This window comes from Dromaius novaehollandiae, chromosome 2 (assembly GCF_036370855.1).
Source record: "Dromaius novaehollandiae isolate bDroNov1 chromosome 2, bDroNov1.hap1, whole genome shotgun sequence".
NCBI classification, from domain to species: domain Eukaryota; kingdom Metazoa; phylum Chordata; class Aves; order Casuariiformes; family Dromaiidae; genus Dromaius; species Dromaius novaehollandiae.
In genome coordinates this window covers 86,053,775-86,071,133 of record NC_088099.1, presented here as the reverse complement: position 1 = coordinate 86,071,133, position 17,359 = coordinate 86,053,775, and the positions used below count along the sequence as shown (strand labels likewise).

The following is a 17,359-nucleotide window of genomic DNA, read 5'->3' as shown; positions in this document are numbered from 1 at the left end:
TTTTTGCTGAATTTCCACAGACAAACTAGGTGTAGGATTAAGCCAACAAAAACAGGCATGATTTATGCTTTGTTGGGTTTGGCCTTAAACTGCCTATATATTGAAACTAACTTCTGGCCTACAGGGAAAGTCTAATTCCTTATAGTGCTCTGTCAAACCAACAAAGACAGGCATCTTCTGAGGGTGGTTCAGAGAAAATAATAATATTCCTATAGTAACCACGCTCTATTGCATTTTGCAAGCTCTCGCTCTTCTCCATTAAACACATAGGTTACCAAGTTAAACTGCCAACATGGGCATCAAAACAACATATTTCAAATTAGACAGAAGTGTATGTTCCCCCTCTGCCAATCCTTTCTCTGCAGAGCACCTTAGAGGTTGTGGCCACATCTCCCACCCAGCTTCCAGCAGAGTGCAGATTTTTTATGGAGTCCCTCATAAACCTCCTGCTGTTGGTGTTTTGGGATTTTAGGCAACAACATAGCCTCATAGCCCAGTAAATAAGGGTATACGCATGAGTACTAAGAAAACACGGGCCTTGTATTAAATCAGTGCACTGTGTCTCAGGCCTTGTCAGGTTTTGAGCTTGTTTTAGCTGAAATAGCAAATTGTTCAATGGTCAGTGAACTACTATATAATTTATTTTAGCTTTAACTTAGCTTTGTGCAACTGATTGTATCCTAAATAAATTATACCATATATGATATAGATCTAACAAAAGTAAGTGGTTATTGTGTGACTAAATTTACAGGCCAATAAGAAAGGAAACATTAGCAACGGACTGTTAGAAAACTGCTTAAAATAAGCCCCAGTGGACTCAAGACTGAGAAAGAAGAACCCTAACATCAACATCCTATTCGTAGCAAAGAGTATGGGATGCTGACAACTCACTATAATAGTACATTGGAAAGGTAAGCATAACACTAGAGAAGAGTCTCTATGAGAAGCTTTCTGTGTACTAATTATTGGGAATTAGCAGTAACTGGATAATTTGGACTATAATCATTACTATCTTGGTAACTGGACTAATAATACCTTTTGTTTTTCTTTTGTTTAAACTGCCAAGGTTTTGATTAGACTATTAATCCTTGCACATGCACTGCATATAGACTGAGTTTCTTTAGCTCATGTGAATTACATGGGGAGTAGTGCAATAATGTGTCTAACAGTTGTTCTCCTTTTCCTTGTACTTCATAAGGCAGTGTTAAAACAGTCTACACCTTTGCTCAGATTGTCCCTCTGAGAATTTCAGTCAAAATTTTATCTTATCACATAAAATGCTTACAGTACACTACTCTGCAAAGATAGCAGCATGAGAAAGGGAACTGCAGGCAACCCTAGGAGTCTTCTCAATGCAACAAAACACAATGTCCCTTATCAAATGACTAATGCAAACTGCATGAATGTTCTCCTCCTTCAGCAGCACCCTCTCATTGCACCATGGGTGGCATCTTGGAGTCCTTCAACATCACACCACCTTGACCAGGATATACAGTACCTCACTTCTGGTTCTGATATACACACTGAATACTGGAGAGGGTTCAGAGAAAATGTGCAGTACAGGAAATGTACAAGAGCTCAGTCTAGTTAGCTTAACAAAAACAGTGACCGACAGCCTAGGAGGGTAAAAGATGGGGTAAAAGATTAGCAACAGAGTCCATTTAGCCTAGCAGGCAGCTGGTATAATAAGATCCAATGGCTAAAAGCTGAAGCCAGAAATAACTCAGATTGTAACTATACTAGCATTTTATAAAAAGTCAGATTTAGTAACCATTGGCACAATTTATAAAGGACTGCAATGTATTTTGCATCATCCAAACTGTTTATACTTAAGGTTGGCTGCTTTATTCAAGGATTTCTATATTGGGTCTATCAAGCCAAGAATTCCTAGAAACAGATTTTTAGGGAAACATTATAGGAAACAGGGAAAGTAAAAGCATTTTTTCATTCTGGTTCTGCCACAGATCCCTTCCTTCTTTTCCCCACACTTCTATCCAGAAAACATTCCAAAATATATCTTTGTTTACACATGAGAATTAATCATGGCAAAGTCCTTTGGTCTGTGTCATGCACAAGGTCAGAATCAAAACTCACAATAGTGCATCCTGCTCTATGAACATGATTCTTACGTGCATTTATCTTTAAGAAAGTGCTTGAAAATTTAGTAGTCTCCCTTTTAAAGGGTCTTTAACAACACCTGGAATGGTGACTATAGAAACATGAGCAATATTAGTAAGGTCATACGATTTTTTCAGTAAAACTGCTGTTACCTCTCATCATTAGTTGTTTGAGCACCACAGAGCCTTAAAACAAAATGTAAAGAAATTCTATGGAAGTTATATGGGAGGGGGAGGGCAGGTGATGGACAAGACTACATGTATGTTATCTATGTGAATTTGAATTATCTCTTGCTATCACCTATAAAGAAATCAGAGGTTTAGCATGGATTTGAAGACGTTACTAACTTTTGGAAAACAATATATTTGTTAGCAATTCATTTACATATGTTACCACAAAAATTCCAAGCATACACTCTGAGTTTGCCCAATTTTTTTCTTCCTGGTCAGCTGCTAACTATGATACAGTATTATGTCCTTTAATTTAGGGAAGCCAGTGTTTTGAAAAACCAGAGAGATCAAACTCCCTGTGAGTGTGATCAGGTCTACCACATTCAAGTTACACAAACTGTGCCCGTTAGGGGCCATGTAGCCCAATGCAGCAAGTTATTTCAGTGTATTTCAAAACACTGTTTTCTGCAGCAACTCATAATATGCCCCAGAACCTGCATTATATCCCTAACTAACATTATGGGATCCTCTGTTCATGAAGGCATATCCTATCAAATTCACATTTATGCATCTATTTTGTGTTTTTAAAAACATATAAAAATGTGGCAAATTAACAGCCGATATAAACAGGCACAAGCAGTTATCAAGCTTAAAAGATAAGGGAGGTGAAAGGAAAAAAAAGCTAACACAACTCTGAACTTTATATGTCAAGAAATATTTGCTGCTTTCAGAAATGGCAACATTTTGAATGGAAGATTTTATCTCTTTTTACACTTTGGTTTTTTTTAATTCTCTCCAGTGTCCAAGTTTACAAAGGTCAGGTGTCAGTATGATCTAAAATAAGACCATTTGTGACTGATTTTGAAAGGTTACTGAAGGGGAAAACTTATGCATGAGAAGTCTCAGGGTATGCAGCTGACTCCTATTGTTTTCTAATAGGTCTGATACCCCAATGAAAGACAAAATTGCTGAATTCTTACATGGATTCTGAGAAAACATATCAGGACATCAAACTAGGACTGCTTTTTGGCTCCATGTTGTGTCACAGGTTTTCTTCAGAATCCAGCACTTGTCAGAGATGCTTTGCACAGTACCTGGATATCATAAACACGATCAAACAGAAAATGTGTGCATTCACTCCCTACAACCACAGAAACAGTTCAACCTTCACAAGCCCAGCTTGGTAAAATAGAAAACATACCACAGTAGAGAAGCAAGGCCAAAACTGACATTCATCACTATACTGCTTCTGCAAATTTCTACCTCTCTATTATCAGGGCCCACTGATAATCACGTTTAACCTGCAGAGGAGAAAATATTTTCCAGGTGTCTGAAATAAGACTAGTCCCATAAAGGGCTTTGAATATTAAAGTGAAGAACCTCACTGGGGTCCTGATGGGAAACCAAAGCAGAATACAAAGAGCTTCAACTATGTATTCACAGTAACCTGACTTATTAAACAGTGGGGCTGCTGCACTTTGTACCTGACAGAGTTTCCCAGAGAATGTATATCATTCAAAAGGTATGAACTAAAGCAATCAAGCTTAGTATATTTGGACTTCAGGAGTCTAATATTGTGCAGTGCTAATCAGGATTGGGAGAAAATTTTCAGATGAATAATTTATTTGCCCAAAGTGCAAGTGAAAGTCAACTGAACTCTTTATGAACAGAACAATTTACTCATGCGAAATACAGAGCTGGAGAATTGCCAATTTAAGGATTTCATTTGGGTCAAATGAGGTATTTTGTGTGACTTGCAAAAAAAATGTTCAATTATTTATTTCAGTCATCAAACCAATCAACTATGCACACAACCACAGTCAATATCTGGCACTTCATCTTTAAAAATACATATACTTTGTACTCTGGACAAAAACAGATACCCAAAAGCACCGGGCAGTCCAGGCTAGCTGAAGGCGCCAAGATAGCTAACATTTGGAATCAGAAGGTGTAGGTGTAGGAATGTTCGTCCAAATGCTTCTTTCTCTGAAATACCATGATCTCCACCTCCCCTCCATTCAGTTTTAATGAAGCAGCTGATTCTAGCATGACGTGGGGAAAGCTGGGACATGATGCACCTATACTCGATCTAGGGGACATATGATCATGTCATATGTCCTGAAAGCATAAAAACTTGCATTGTCTTACCACAGCTCAATAAATTCCCATAAGGCAGGAACAATAGAGGGGAGGAAGACTGATTTCAAGCAGAAGAAATATTGCCGACGATGAAGTGGAATCCTGTTCCTCACACATGCAGAGAAATCTGATGTTATTTTGAAACTCTTAGTTTTTAAAGATTTAAAAATGCTGCTAAGTTTTACATGTTTCTGCACCATCTTTTCTCCTTCATCTTAAGGAAAAACATATTTCAGCAAACTTTTGAAATAAATAAACTTTTAGCTCTAATTATTGAAATTGATCTACTGCAAGAAGTGTCATTTCTCCGTTTCAAGTACCAATTTGGGTAGAAATAAAAGTGATAGTACTTCAAGAATATAAAGGCACCTTAACTTCCTGATTTAATTACTATTTCACAGGCTATTGAAACTTTTATAATTACTCAGATCTAGGCATCCATCTATTTTGGCCATCTAGAAGTCCAGACTGGCAAATGCAGATAGCTATGTCAAGCTCCTTTTAACCCTGTACCAAATTTTTCCCTACACTATGCCTTTCAGATGGTCCAGCAGAGAATGAAATCCCTAAACTTTTCATCTCTAATCTTTAAAAATAAAACTATCTCTGGTTATTATAAATTATACCAAATAATGCATGATTTTTATAAAGGCTGGCACTTTTTGTTATTATCCTTTATTATACGAAGAACTTACTTAAAAAATACAGAAATCAAGTGGAAGTCTATTTTCATCTGATTTCTTTTATTAATAAAAGATAAAATTGGCTTGAGAAACTCCTGAATATTTTATTTTTTGAAGACTGGAAACAATAACTTCATGTCAAGTTCATTCACCACCCAACGAGATGAAATGCATCCATAATGCCCAGAACAGAAAGAGTCAATGAAATACCAGAGAATCAAGTCTCTAGTTTTTGTGATTCCTCCAAACATTTCCTGAAAGGCTATGCTGCTTCTGCTGAGAAACTCTTAGAATTTGGTATGTCATCTAGCCAGGTTACTGAGTGAGAATACATAAAAACCACGGTAGGTAAATTGTCCCAAAGTCAGGCTTGAATCAGACCAGCATATATCAGCTGGTAAGATGTTTCATTAAATTGACGGATTATACAGACAGTGTAGCAGATAATAATCTGAACCACAGTGCATGAAGAAATATCACAGGTACCTTTAAATATAAAAGATAAAAAAGAATAATCACATTGCTTTATATAATAAGATTAAAAAAGAACATCATGTTTTTTCAGTAATGCATGTGGTATATAGGTCATTAAAATGTTTCTAGATGGCACAATTGATATATTTTAGCATCTTAGATGAGGCAGAGAAAGTGTTGTTCTGTGACACTTTGGACTCTAGCTCTGACTTGGGCCTTTGACCACTGGTGCAAAAAAGAACAAAAGGAAACAGACCAGTATGCTTCAACATGCAGTGTGCCACTATAGGGAATTTACATTTATATTGAATGATAAGTTGTATTTCTGTGCTGTATAAAATTCCAGGACATATTGCCAGAAAAAGTCTAGATAATGCTAAAAATGAGCTGGATGCAAGCCTGAATGTTATAGAAAATTAGAATTGCACAGAGAAACAAATGCCTTCCACTTAAAGGATCTGTGAGTCTATATTCCTGTAGCAGAGAACTTTAAAGAGAGACCGGTATTAAAATGCTATATCCACACAAAACATTTTGCCTGCGATAATAATAACAACCTTCTCCATTTGTATTTTTTTCCAAATCTTCAGAAGTACTTTTTGCTCCCCTTGTGAAAGTGAACTGCAACTGGAAAACTTGGAGATTAAATTTACAAAATTATGAGATATGATTTCAGAATTTCAAAATCACAGCTTCTTATGTTTCACTTTCTGTATTGAATGTGCTAATATGAAACAGAGTATGGAAAGGGCTTTTTTCCAGTTTATTTTCAAAAATAAGTACTGAGTTTGGATTTTATTTTCCTTCAAACAGAAATAATTTTTTGGTTACAATCTGCTGCTACAGATGTGAAATTTAGAGAGTTTAGCCAAAACAGGTTTTAGCCCTTGGGGTCCATTGCCATTTATTTGGATTAAGGGTTTGGCCATAGGGGAGAATGTAGGACAAAAAAGCATTAACTAATAAGGGCATTTACATTAAAAAATCTGCTGAAGAAACAAGGTATTAATACTGCACTTCATGTGCTTGCTGGAATCACTGGCAGGAGAGAAGCAATGATGCCTAAGGCTGCCCAGTCAGAAAACACTTGAAAGAAATAAAGCTCAAAAGTATAAACTCACCAATGATGCTGCCAATAGTGCAGTGACTTGACAGTAGTTCATGTAATCACAGTCAAAAGATGGACTAGTCATGTACCTCTAAAACACTATTTTTATCTCAGAGTTCTCACATAGTCTATTACTGCTAGTTAAACATTACTTGTTTTAGTTTTTCCCACCAATAACCATCAGTGGGCAGTGGCAATGTTGATTAGCACATTAAAGGGAAGGTGTTTCACCGGATACTACATATTTGCTTTATGCAATCTTCAGCACTGATCTGGATATTATTTACTGATAAACTGGATTTCTTTGTGATAATTTTCAAAGGAATTCATTCCATTGCAGTGTGAACACATATTGTTTAAACAGGATTAATCCTTTTTTTTACTATTATTTTTCAAGGCGCTGGCAAATTGTCTGCGGAGTTATATGTGCTTAAAGTGTATGTTATGGAGACAATAGAAGGACTGGATCTAAGGAAAAGCTCTGGAAAGTTGTTAGGCAAAGCTTAAAAAATTTCAGTTCCCTGCTTTAGTTTTTCAAGTAATGAGAAAGTTACCATGTTTTGAAATGAACATTATCTAGTGTTTGTCTTCTGACAGCGTAAAGTAACAGCCTAAAGTAATTCACTTTTGTGAAATCAAGGGTAGGAAAAATTGTTATTATGCGAAGTTATTGGTATTTTGTTGTAGTTGTTCCTGTAGATGGACCAGCTACTAGCAACTGTTTGCTGATGCGTTATGAAGTCGACAAAATAAGCACGATTCAGCGGCAGTATTTTATTAATTAGTTCAGAGGACATCTGGGCATGGTTTGTAAGCTTACTGACTTCCAGTTACAGTTAAAGAAAGAACATCAGTATAACTGCATTTGACAATTATTGTAAATAAAGTTGTGAGCCTGGATTAGCTCTAAAGCTCTTCAGCCACACTGAAGGGAGATACAAAAACCCTAAAGCTGTTCTTATATCCTACTACCCATATTTCTAAGAGACAAGAAAACCATCCTACTATCTCATTTATTTAAAGGACATTGCTACGTTTTAGACTAAAGTAAAATTCTGTGACTTCATATAACTGGATAGTATGAATAGATTTGGAGGGAGAAGGATTTAACAATAAGCTGTTTTAGCTAACCTATTTTAGAAATTATTCATGTCTTCTAAAATTAGAAGCAAGAGCAAACTGACACCCATCATAAATTAAAACGGAAAATCAAATTTGTTCTTAACCTTATCCACCTGCTTTCTGACAAAAGTCAAGGTCTGATATGTTCAACCCTCATTTAGAACTTCATTACAAATGGAGTTGAATTCACATCCAGAGATCAAAATTTAACTGATTAATTTTGTAATAATGTAGTGGCATATCTGCTCTGTGCCATTTTAAAGGTCCTGGGGTAAAAGGTGATCTGAGCAAATTAAAAATGGCTTAGCTCATGCATTGTTGTAAGAACAGCTCATCAGTATAGAATTTTAAGCAGATCTTCCCAGCTACGTTGTATTGAAAATAGAAAAGGCTAACAACAAGTGCTGAACATGAGTTGAGTATGACGGAGAACATAAAAAGTTGTATTTCAAGAAAAATTAAAAATACTGCAGAAGAGAAAGCACGTGAAATATATAGAGATGGCCAGCAGTAATCCAAGAACTGAATATCCAACCAGTGATAAATTCATGATGTTCCCCAGGTGCTGAATATTTTTTAATATGGTACATTAAGCTGAAATACTAAACTACAGGTATTAAAAAGTATGGTTCATAAGTCCACATTAAGAAGGGGTACACTGGGTGAAGAAGACACACTGAAATACTTTTAAAAATAGTTCTATGAAGTCAAACTAATTCATGCACACTCTTTTTTTATGTTATAATAAGGCCATTGTCAAATGTTATATATTTTTAATCTTCAACAAGGTCAGCAGCTTGCCTTCTACTTCCTGTAACTATTCCTTTGTGTGGCTTAACAATTTGCATTCAAAGAATTCAGCATTGGTGGGAGCTCTTATTATAGGACTTTTGAATACATTACCTCTCTCAATGTTGTAATTAATCTTTTAGTTGCCTGATACTGCTTCTAGAGAAAGAGGTGGTCAGTTAATGCAGACACACATGCGGTACTGTCTGTGCCTACTAATAGCTTTCCTTTTGATACTACGTCACATGAAAATAGTTTCAATGATCAATTTTTTGGATTTACAATGCCTCTGTTCAAATGCTGCCATTTTCAGTCACAAAAATGCTTTGTCTTTACTTGCTTCTGCTAAAATTTCATTTTTATTTTGCCACTCTTAAAAAATTTAGCTTCTCCATGTATTTTTTCAGGCCTCTCTTCCAGTTCCTCACACCTAACGTCCATTCAACATGCACTCTGAAGTGCCTGAACCATTAAAATCCAAGGACCGCAGTGGTCACTTCTTGAGCTGTGACCCAGACCAGTTAATTTCTCAGGTATGCTGTGTATTTTGACTAATGACATTATCTCAGCCTTCACTAAGCCACTAATGGTAGCATGCATACAAAATCAGTCTGAAGTAACATTCTTAAAAAGAAAATCATAGCAAAAGAACAGATGGTGGAAGGCATGGGCTCTACCACAATGCACAGTTATGTTTTGTGGTAGTTCAGAGTGTGACTAAAATGCTACCAATCTAATTTTAAATCAGTTTATAGAATTATAAATAACTGCAGAAAGTGTTTAATGGCAAGAAGAAATTATCTCTAAACCCAAATTCCCAATCCTACATGCCAGAAAATAAGTATTAAAATCCACATCCAAACATGATGTATTCCTTTGGCTTTGTCTTATCATTTTAATTACATATCAAACTGTAGGATTAAAGTATTAATTTTCAGCTCCCAATGTGAAGTATGCACCTATGAATTTTATTTAATGTTAAAATGAAAAAGAGATCCTCACCAAATTAAATTTAGTTAGAAGATAGTGTTTTCAGAAATAGAAGAAATGCAGCAAAAATGCAGGAAAAAACAGTTCATTAAAAATTTTTAATCATGCTGCTTGAGAACTTCCCAGTCATTGAAACTAAACAAGGAGGCCATGTAATCCACAGGTTTCAAAGGAACAAATACATGACTTTGCTAAATGCATCTTCAATATTTTGTAGAAGGATAAAAGAAAATAAAGGAACTTGTGTCCTAACATATTTTAATGCAGTGTGTCTATTTTTATCCAATGGATAGGTAAACAAAACTACAAAATTTCAAAACATAAAATCTTGCCCTTCAATCACATAATTTTGACAGCTTTCACTGTGCTCCCTTCTTACCAAAAAACTGTTCATTAAAAACCAAAAATTAAGAAAGCTTTTAGGTCAACGCAGGCTACTTTGGACAAAATCAGAAATCTGAGCGAGTCTCAGGGAAAAAAAAATACTTTCTAGGAGATGAGTTTGAATTCAAGTTCAAGAATCTCTTCTGATTGACGTTAATGATATCATGCTACTGGATGTGAGACGTTCTTTGCACTGGCAGCTCAAGTATTTCCTAGCTCTATGGAACACAAATAAATCCCATCAACTTCGCCCAGATATTGCTAGGGCCAATTTAAATTCATGTTGATGTTTGCAGTAAGTCAGTTTGCATTATTGTTCAATTTTGTTCTCCAAATAAACATCAAATTCCATGTTATCTAATTTACACTATCCTAAGAACAGACACAATGAACCATCAGAGGAAGCCACCTGAAATCAAAAAAGACCTCCTTTCTCTCTCCTTCTATCTTTTAGGCATTGTAAAAGTATGGGCCACTAGAATATTGATGTGTCAAAGATAAAAATAGTAAGAAATTAACTCCAAACACAGCAATCATGTATAGAGTGTGTTTTGGTAATGTAATGGAACATGCAGTGTTCTGATTTACTACTTTACTTTTAGATACCATAGATAAATACAACCTGCCAGGAATTCATCCTGACTTACAGACTCAAAAATATGGCAGTCACACATACACAGTCCCTTGATTTCTTACTAAGGTTGACAAACTTCAAGAAACCCTGGGCCATTCATCTTTCATTTACATTTTATGCTTCATAAACAAGATGAGGCCCACTAGAGGGCTATAACAGAGTAACAGAGTAGACAGATATGTTACAGATCATTTTGAATTAGCAGGGTCAAAAGTGGTCTAACTCACCTAGAATTTGAAGTGTTTTTCTTCAGAGTTGATTAAACTATTCCAGGCTAGCTTAACACAGTTCAGCTCTACTTCAGAAATGACTAGCACTTCAAAATGCTCTCCCATCTTTTCTTCTACAAGAACTGTTCACAGTATCAGTAATAGTATTATCACTTTTTTAGCTATTACACAAATAATTTTTTCTGATACATTTATCATTTGTATATTTGCACTGATACAGATAAGAGGTGCTTTGGCTTTATGACATATTTCTTTGCCAAAGGCAAAATTCCCTGAGCTTTATTTTATTCATACTTTGTTTCACCTATTTAAAATCTGTTCTTATTACTTTTTTTTTTGTCCCTAACCTTATTAACCTGTATGTTTCAGAACGTTGCAAGATTTTGGGGGTGTGGATCTAGTTATTCCAAGCTTCTGAAAGCTATAATGAATTTTGCATCCATTTTGTGTTCTTACTGCTGCCCTTCCAAGTCAGTGTCAGTACCGCTACTGTGATCAAGATAAATCTTGTTGGTTTTGCCCTTAAAGTTGTGCAAATCGATTGGTTTCTCAAGGGCCTCCAAAGGAATCTATGGGTATAAACAAAGTACATCATGCACTAGTTGAATAAAGGTAAAGATGGACACACCAGGACCCAAAAATAAAGGGACCCAATGCAGCACAAGGAGATTTATTTTGCATTGACAAGATCACTGCTGTCATGCATCTGTGTTTAATACTGCTTGATGTAAATACCTGAAAGGCACAGCAGGAGAATCTCCATGCACTACTAAAAGTTTCCATTTCTGTTTATAACCTCTAAAATGTATTTTTTTAAAATCTCACAGCTTAGAGAAAGCTTTAGGGTATGACATTTCACTCTCTTGAAGTTCTGAATTTGGAAAATAATCATCCTGGTGTCGCACAGAGGAACTTTGAATCCCCTGATGCATCATATTCCACTGCAGGTTAAACAGACCACTAGTGCTAGGAGAGGAAAAAAGTTCTGGAGAACCTACATGTGAAATCAAAGGCAGAAGAAAAAACATTATCTCACCTCATTCCAACTTACCTCCTTTAAAGAATAAATAATTTACACACTTTTTTTCCCCCTGCTTGCTGTACATTTTTAGCTGGCATGTCAATTTCAAGAGACTCTTAAAAGAGAATATTGGAAAATTACAGAAAAATAGGCTTTTTACACTACACCAAAAAAAGCAGAAAAGAATTTTAGGTATTCTACTGCAAAGGCAACCAGATTTGTACTGGAGTGATCTTTTTTATTGGGAAAATGCAGAACATAACAGAGAGTACTCTGATGTCACTATAGAAAGCTAATGAGTTTTCTGATTCACTATACAGTACGATAATAAGATAGTTATAAAATGTTCATTCAATTTTCATTGAATGTATCAATTGAATTCAATGGACAGCATTAACATTCATCGAAGAAGATAACACCAGCTTTTGAAAATAAAAAGATAAATAAAAAACTGATGATAAAGTATCACATCCATCAGGACATTTTTCTCTTGTCACTTCTCTTATTATTTCATTCATGAGGGAATCCTGTATTCCTAAGGAATTCCAAGGTAATTAGAGAATAGTTTTCCCAGATGGTTTTGCTTTGCAGGCAGAGTTTCAAATGTCCTGATCAGAACCTTAAAATAACCGTATTTGAAGTTATAAGAATTGTTCGGTGTCGTTCAAAAAAATGGCTCATTTTATTCAGCTTCTCCTACGTGAACTATATTTAAAAGCAAATAAGCTTAAATTCAAGTATGTTATATGCAGTGAAACCTCAGAACTCTGATGAAAAAAAATACATAGGAATTGGTTTATGTGGGATATGAGAAGAAGACACACAGATGTCCCCTCTCAATCACTTGTCTATCAGCAAGATATCCAGGTGAACAGCAGCTAAAGTAGGCATGCTCAGGAAGCTAAGCAGGAACAAATGAAGAACAAAGATACATACTGTATCTTCTCTTATGCTTAGTAGTGACAGATAAAGCAGATTCTTAGAACACTTACATTTTTAATTTGTGATTTTCAACTTGGGCAGAACTGGGTGAAACTCAGAAAAAAAGAGACTTTTGCAAATATTTCTACTTTTCTGTTCCATTTTCCCACAGCAGAGTAGGACAGCAGGTTTCTCTAGGAGAAACTCTAGGAGACTTGGTGATCTATTCTGGCACTCTGGAGCTTTGAGAGCTCCTTTGGAAGATCTGGGGCAGCTCAGAGGCTGGAGGCTCAGGACAGCAAAAACAGAAGCCTGGAACCCCTTATACCACAGGGACTTGCAGCCACTTGAACCACAGAAGAGAAGCTGGATGCTGTGAGAACTCTTTTCCAAGGTAGTCCACATACCGGGACTATTGTAGAGCTCAGGGCCTTTGAAACTCATGTTTAACCTCCTTTTTTTCCCGTCAAATATTGGTTCAGGAAAGAATGCGTGCGAATATATCTTGGAAACTGTTTATTATCTGGTCACGGCAACATCTTCCAACAGCTGTGACCACAGTTTGATTCCTGTTGATACATTTATTCTAATGAGATGTGATGGCATAAACATTTCAGGAAATACACTGGACTTGCCCCTTCTTAAAAGAGCTACTTGAAAGGTCATACTTTCTGTGTAAACTATCATGATAAGCTGTAGTTTCCTTAAGACATCTTTGTTATGAGTTGAATATCTGAGAGCACTGGAAACAATGAGGGGTGAATATGATACCATGTGATGATCTATACTGTTATTTTACCTTTATCTGAATATATCTGGACTCTTTCAGCTGAGGATAGGTGTGAAATATTCTGTGCTACTCTGTTCAGATCAGATACTCTGATCAGATCAGAAAATTCACACACATATAAATGAACTTAATTCTGATTTACGGCGGTTTTCAGTCTATTTATCTATGCTAAGACTCAAATTCTAGATCTGGAAAGAATAAGTAATAAAAAGAAAATATCTATGCTAAATGTGAACTGATTTCTGAGGTATGCTCTATGTTGTCTTACAGAATCTCAAACACTAAAATAATGAGATCATCTCTGGCCTTGGGCTTGGATCCTAAAGCATATATAGCCACGGGACTTTATGAACTTCCACAGTCTCATAAAAATCAACAGGAGTATTCATGAGACTAAAATTATTTGCATGCTTAGGTCTTTTCAAAGTCAATGCCTTTATTATTTGGATTCAGGTTCCAAGTTCTCAGTGACCAACCATGTCAGCAATGCACTCAAAGAATAAGAGACAATTTATGCCTGTCGTGCTGGGTTACCAGATAAAATACTTTCTCCTCCCACCTCCCTTCTTTTTCTGTGTGCTTTGAATATATCAGCAACCTAATACACCAAATCGGCATGCCAGTGGTTTATGAAAATTGTTGAAGTATGCTTAAATCAGGATTCAGCTGTTTAAAATTCAAAATAATTTACAATAAAATGGGAAAAAAAACTAGGAAAAAAACTCATAAAATATTCTGTTGGGAACTTCTGGATGTGATTTATGCACTGATGTTTACTTCTAGTGATATCAAATGTAGTGAATTTTTTTTACTATTGTACTATTGTTTTACTACTGTTGAAGCACATAAAAATATCAGTGAGTTTCTATATAAATCATGGTAGAAAGGACAAAACTAATAGAAAAGGAGCTTGTGTGAGGAAGGCACTGAAGAGATTCAGTCTGGACAGACTTCTGCCAACCTCAATCTACTAAGCAAGAGATGGAGGATGTAGAATAGAAAACACATTATTTGTTAATTGAACCATCAGTGATGATGCACAGAAATCACCTGACCCTCACACTGCAAAACAGTCAGCAACAAGATGCTGCTCTTGTATAAAGTGAAACCAAGCCAGAAACATCTCTTTGATCCTCTGCTAGAAGGTCAGCACTAGCAGAACCATTATAGAAGAGCCAGTGAGATGGTGAAGTCTATTTTCTAACTTACTAAAGATCAAAAGAAGGTTGTGCCTCTTATTATATCATCTGTAACACAAACTTGATAGCCTAGTGCTGCTGTCTTCTTCAGCCAGGAGTTTAGATGAGTGGGAAGGAGGATGGGAATGCCAGTCACCACACTTTTTGATAACTTATTCTGGTTGAGACCTCAGAAGGTCTCAGGTCCACCTTTGCACTAAAAGGCGGGTACTTGCACTTGAAGAAGGGGATTTAAAGCCCTACTCAACAAAAAGTAATACACTTATAATTATCCAGTCTCTACAACACAATGTCAATAGTCAATGTGGTGTCTTAATCGCAACTAAACTTTTAAATCATCTCAGTTCTTGCAGCTGTGGAATAACAATCCCTGATTTCATAAAACATCCCCTGTAGTTACATATTTCCTCCATAAAAGAGTAGTTTACAATCACCCTCAGAGAGTGTCCTAGTTTGCATACATCCAGATATATTTACCTTTGAATAGGAAAAGTAGTAAACACTGATCCAATGTCTACAAATTTACAGTAGCTTCTGAATTCAGTAGAAGCATTCCTGCATCAAACTCACTGTCAGTATTTTCCTCTGGCCTTCCTATTCTTCTGCACATTCGTTTAAAAAATTCACGAGCATCTTAATGTCAAAAAAAAGTTTTACTCAAAATTGGTATATTTATCTTTAAAAAAATGTATAGAAAACATTTTTCATTTAAATCACTTTGAAATATTTACTAGCTGCCTGTGTCCAGCCTTTCAAGTACTAGACAAATTCTCTTCAAGTCCCAAAACATGGAAAGTTCCAGTTAAAAAGGAAAACAAATTTATTAGTATTTCCTTTGCAGCACACTAAAAAGTTTATGCATTTCCCCCAATAAGACCACTAGTGCACTTGCTCTTCCAGAATAAGCAAGAAAATCTACTTTAAGTCAAGAACGTTACATTTAATTCTTGTGATCTAAATTGCAGTTAAACTGTCCCCCTAGACTTTAAATATTGACTAAAAGTGGGATCCAAACACTTTCTGAAAAAAAGTCTTCCAATTTAAGATGCTGGCTACTGCTAATATATTGCTGTCTTATAGTTATTAGCTGCTGTCCACCATGAATTTCTGTTCCTGGTAGTGAAAGAAAGCGTTCTCCCTGCTCTGTGCATTAGTGCCATTTTATAAGCCGAAGTATCATACATAAAACTAGTCCTCTGTTATTTACAGAACTTTTCTTTTTGTGTAAAAAACCAAAAAAGTTAAATAGAAGATGATTTATCTAATTCTATTTACAATTTCTCCATATTTCATGTAGATCTGCTTACTACTGAATATACCTTGCTCACTATCGTATTAAATTACTCATTAAAGATTTTGACATTTAATCCTTAAAAACTGAAGAGAAGCCCAGCTATTATAGGATTATTGTAATTTTTAAATTTACTTCCCTGACCTGGATGAATTCTTTTGGCAGGTAAAAAATGCAGGTATGTGTATTTGTGTCTTTAGGTAGGATAACTTCTCTGTGTTGGGTAGGATTATCCCTACCCAAATTGCCTAAGAAGTACCATAGAGTTTGATGGAATTCTCTAGCCCAAAACCAAGAGAATTACCCACAAGTGCAGTATATTCACTGCACTTACCATTAGCAAAATCATTTATTCCAAAGTTCCAAAAGGTAATAAATTTAAGAATTCTGCAACAATTGTGTCAAACTCTGTCCTTTAAGAAAGGCAAGTACCAAAATATAAGAGAGCATCTGAACGAATTGAAAGCCTGGGCATATCACAATATGGAATCAGGATATGGTCTACTTATACACAGATGTAGAATAGCTTCAGTTCATATTCTTGTTCATACTGCATAAATCTATTCCACGGCTTTCAATCACATTACCAAGTCCTGGTTTCCAATTAAAATTTCAGATACTTTCTTATTTTAAGCTCCAAAATCTTCATTCTGAGTAACTGATTCTTTGGATAGGCATTGTCTTTTGCCTGCTTTTCACTGTCTTACATGTATTCTAAATTCACTGTTACAGCATTCCTGAACACCGTAAGTAAACTGAGCTTTCTTACAAAGATTCTCCTTCTTCCTCATTACAATACATATTTTAGGCTTTCTCTGCAGTCTTGTGCTACATAGTTTTCTCTGCAGTACCCTTCCTCCTTCTCAAAAACAGCAGCAGAAAGGAAACCATTGTTATCATAGCTGTTTACTTTTGTATATATATATTGGAAATTTTTCATTATTAGTCTGCTTTGTTATACTTTGTCTGTGGAAAGCCAATGAAGAAACAGCTCTCAAATACAATCTATAGAAATTGCTTTACCAGTTAATCTAGAACACCAGCAAATTATTAAAATGGAACTTTTATGTGCAACTAAATGCAACCTTTATTTCATCTTTTAAAATCTCGTATTTTACGTAATATGAGAAATCATGTATTTAAATCTATGTAATAATCTGTATACCTGCCAGAAGAGGCAGAGTTCAGATTGCCCAGTTCATCCTAGCATGGATACCTCCTGACAGTGGTACAGTTTAAACACTGGTGCAGGATTTTTTTTAATGTTTTTGTTTCCCTATGGAACTATGTAAGTAT

At 35.6% G+C, this 17,359-nt stretch overlaps 1 long non-coding RNA gene across 1 annotated transcript in view; it reads right to left on the bottom strand.

Annotated features, from left to right (window-relative positions):
* LOC112996408 (uncharacterized) overlaps positions 1 to 17,359 on the bottom strand; it is a 112,278-nt gene that overhangs the window by 24,957 nt on the left and 69,962 nt on the right. The gene's annotated exons all lie outside the window — the stretch shown is intronic.